Source organism: Cynocephalus volans, chromosome 4 (genome assembly GCF_027409185.1).
Source record: "Cynocephalus volans isolate mCynVol1 chromosome 4, mCynVol1.pri, whole genome shotgun sequence".
Taxonomy (NCBI): Eukaryota; Metazoa; Chordata; class Mammalia; order Dermoptera; family Cynocephalidae; genus Cynocephalus; species Cynocephalus volans.
The window spans coordinates 148,003,765-148,007,780 of record NC_084463.1 but is presented as its reverse complement, the minus strand read 5'-3'; the positions used below and the strand labels follow the sequence as shown (position 1 = coordinate 148,007,780).

Below are 4,016 nucleotides of genomic sequence, written 5' to 3'. Positions count from 1 at the left end.
CCCCGCATGTCTTGAAATGAGAAATACCCTCAGAGAAACACACTGTTTACATTCCCAGTGGCAGGCTCTGTTGAGTCACAACAGTTGTGATCTGTCCTATTGCCATGAACTAAGATGTGCTTCCCTCTGATTCCTTTATTTGTTTTATTCTGCCTTTACAAATAATAGACTGTAAATGAAATTCATGTATTAGTTCATAATTATTTATAAGGAGCAGAAATATTGTAAGCATTTTGTATGCACATATATGTATATAATTTGTAAATTAACTTCATGAGATAACCACATTTCTTGTGTTATAAATGAAGAGATGAGTCACTGATGGGTAAAGGGGACATTCTGTGTTCCAATAGTCAGTAAGTGGCCAGAGATTCAAATGAGGCACAGGAAAAAGGCCAAAAAATAAAACATTGGTGCATATTTTGCACATCATTCGGTGGTGCTGTTTCTCATCGGGAGCCTTCTCCATCCCCTCATTCCTACTGTCTCTGTTATGTCTGGCTGCTCAGGATGAACTCTCTGATTTCCTCCAACAGGAATGATGATGCTGACCGAGGGAAATGACAGTGCTGGAGCCACTTTTGTCCTCTTGGGCTTCTCAGAGTTCCCACACCTCCAGGCACCCCTATTCCTGCTGTTCTTGGCCATCTACACTGTCACTGTGGTGGGGAACCTGGGTATGATTGTGGTCATAAGGCTCAATCCCAAACTTCAGACACCCATGTACTTTTTCCTCGGTCATTTATCCTTTTTGGATTTTTGTTATTCCAGTGTAGTCACACCCAAACTACTAGAAATCTTAGTTGGGAAAGACAAAACTATGTCCTTCAAAGGATGCATAACACAATTTTTCTTTGCCTGCACATTTGTGATTGTGGAAATGTTCATGTTAGCAGCGATGGCCTATGACCGGTTTGTGGCTGTTTGTAACCCCCTGCTGTACACAGTCACTATGTCTCCTAAGCTCTGTGCTGTCCTGGTAGCTGGAACTTACATATGGGGTGGACTCGGTTCCTTGATACTCACATATTCTCTTTTGAAACTGTCCTACTGTGGATCTACCATAAATCACTTTTGCTGTGAATATTCTGCCATTCTCTCTGTATCCTGCTCTGACACCTATTTCAGCCAGATGGCAGTATCGGTCATTTCAATATTCAGTGAGGCATGTAGCCTCCTGGTCATTTTAACCTCCTATGTCTTTCTAGTTGTGACTATCATCAAGATGCCTTCTACAGGTGGACTTCAGAAAGCCTTCTCCACCTGTGCCTCCCACCTGACTGCCATCACCATTTTCCATGGGACTCTCTTTGTTCTCTACTCTGTGCCCAAATCTAAGAGCTCATGGCTCTTCATTAAAGTAGCCACTGCGTTTTACTCCATTGTGATCCCCATGTTAAATCCTCTTATCTACAGCCTTAGAAATAAGGATGTGAAGGAGACTGTCAGGAAGTTAGTTCATATCGAATTGCTTTCTCACTCGATGTAACCATGCGCATGCGCGCGCGCGCGCGCGCGCGCGCGCACACACACACACACACACACACACACAATTTTCTACTCATTTTTTAAAATGTGCTTTATGCATTGCCTTGGTGGTTATTAATTAATTCTACAAATAACGAGATAAAATTGATTCAGGGTATTAGTTAGATAATTTATATATCCATAGCTATTAAATATCATTATGCATTAACCATGAGCTGTCAGTAAAATAAAAGAAAAGGAGATAAATATTCTCTTTATATTCTTCCCAGGATGTAGTAGGCTAAATAACGGTCCTTTAAGGATGTCTATATCTAATCAGAAACTGTAAATATGTTACCCTTACACGCTACCCTCCTGTTCCACTTGCTTTCCCTCTGTCATTGTGAATTATGACAACAATTTAGATAAGTACTTTTGAATAATAATCCTCTATGTCACTTCTTCCAAAAAAGGAATGACAGAACATTATCAGCACTTTGCAAATTGTGCATAAGCCCTTTTCTATTCACTGTGCCTACCCCACACAAATTCATTGTGGAGACTGAGCTATTCAGAATAATTATTCTCGGGCCGGTCCTGTGGCGCACTCGGGAGAGTGCGGAGCTGGGAGCACAGCGGTGCTCCCGCCACGGGTTCGGATCCTATATAGGAATGGCCGGTACGCTCACTGGCTGAGCGTGGTGTGGGCGACACCAAGCCAAGGGTTGTGATCCCCTTACCGGTCACCAAAAAAAAAAAAAAAAAAAAAAAAAAAGAATAATTACTCTCTCAGCGCACCCCATAAGTATAGATTCTGAGAGTATAAATCTTAATTTTGCCTCTATATGAAATTTATCTAAGTTGAATCTTAGAGTATATGTTCCATTATGACATATATGTGTTGAATTTTCTGCCCCACTGTGATTTGTCTTTTCACTGTCTTGTTGATGTATTTAGGTGCACAGCTTTCCTCATTTTTAATGAAGCATAACTTATCTAATTGTACATTTATATAGGGAACTGCTTTTAATATTTTATTTAAGAAACATTAATTTCCTCCAAAATAATAAAGATAGTTTCATAATTGATGTATTGTATTGCACCAGATTATATACACTATTCTTTTTTTTATACTATACTCTATTTTGTTTTCTTTTATATTATAAATTTTACATTGTCTTCTTACATTGATTTTTACATAATTTTTTTATGATTAACCTAGAATTGATTTTTGCTGTGATATGAAATTAGGCCTACTTTGTATTTTAAATTATGAATGCATATTTGTCCCAACACTATTTATTGAAATGTCACTCCACTATACACTTCTCTATAGTGTTATAATTTTCATAAAGTCAATATTCACATATGTATTGATCACTGTCTAGATTCTATATATGATTCTACTTCTTTTATAGTCACAAGTACCTATAACTAATAAGTTTTGATACCCAGTACAGCAACTCCTGAAAATTTGTTATTTTTATTAGGATGTAATTGGGATATTTTGAGGACTTAATCTCTCTGATCAAATTTTAGCATTATAATGGTTTGCATTTATGGCAGCATTACAGTAAATTTACAGATACATTTTGAAAGAAATGGCAAATTTCTATGGCCAAGACTTCTAAATCATAACCTTACTATATCTTTCAATAATTTAGATTTACTACAATGTTTATAATAAAAGTTTTGTTGTGTACCTTTTTGGAATGATTTTGCACACATTTTATTAAATAATTGAATGGGTACGTGGTATTTTTAATGCTATTTTTCATATCTATTGACAAACGTGTTTTTAAATCTTAGTACATTATGCATTTTATGTTGATTTTTTCCTGGCAACTTTAACAAAATCTCTTATTAATTTTATAGTTTATTTGCAGATTATTTTGCATTATCCACATGTATATAATATTCTCTCTGATTAAATATGTTATTTTTTTTCTTTTTGAAATTTTTCCTTTTAATTATTTTTCTTGCTTTGTTTAAATAGCTGGAAACTTCAATATGATGTTGAATTAGCCTAGTAAATATGCGCATCCCTGATTATACAGGAAATCATTTATATTTCATAATTTATATTTCATGTTGAAAATGTTTGCTGTAAGTGTTTTGGGGGTAGATTTCTTTCTTTTTTTTTGAATTAGCAAAATCATCTGCATTGCTTTATTTTTATTTTGTTTAGCTCTGTTTTTGATGAGTGGATGTTGAATTTTTTCAAGCTGCTTTAGTTCCTTTTTAAAGATAATTATTTGATTTAGCCACTTTAAGATTTTAATATGACAACTTATATTTTTTGAATTCTCTGATATTGAGCCAAATATTCTTTTCTCAGAAAACAAAATTAATGTGCTATAGTAGGTTATCACTTTTATTTGTTTATTAGTTGAATATATTAATATATCAATGAGAATTTAAAATTTTGTGTTTATGAACAAAAATGTTCTGAAAATTTTTCAATGCATTTTGCTGTATTGCCTCTGTTTTTGTCATCAAAATTATTCTAGCCTCTTATAATGAATTGGAAAGTGTCTCTTTTTATTTAA

At 34.7% G+C, this 4,016-nt stretch overlaps 1 pseudogene; it reads left to right on the top strand.

Moving 5' to 3' along the window:
• The first annotated feature begins 510 nt into the window (after window positions 1–510).
• LOC134377264 (olfactory receptor 1165-like) lies at window positions 511–1,489 on the top strand (annotated as a pseudogene).
• The last annotated feature ends 2,527 nt before the right edge of the window (window positions 1,490–4,016 follow it).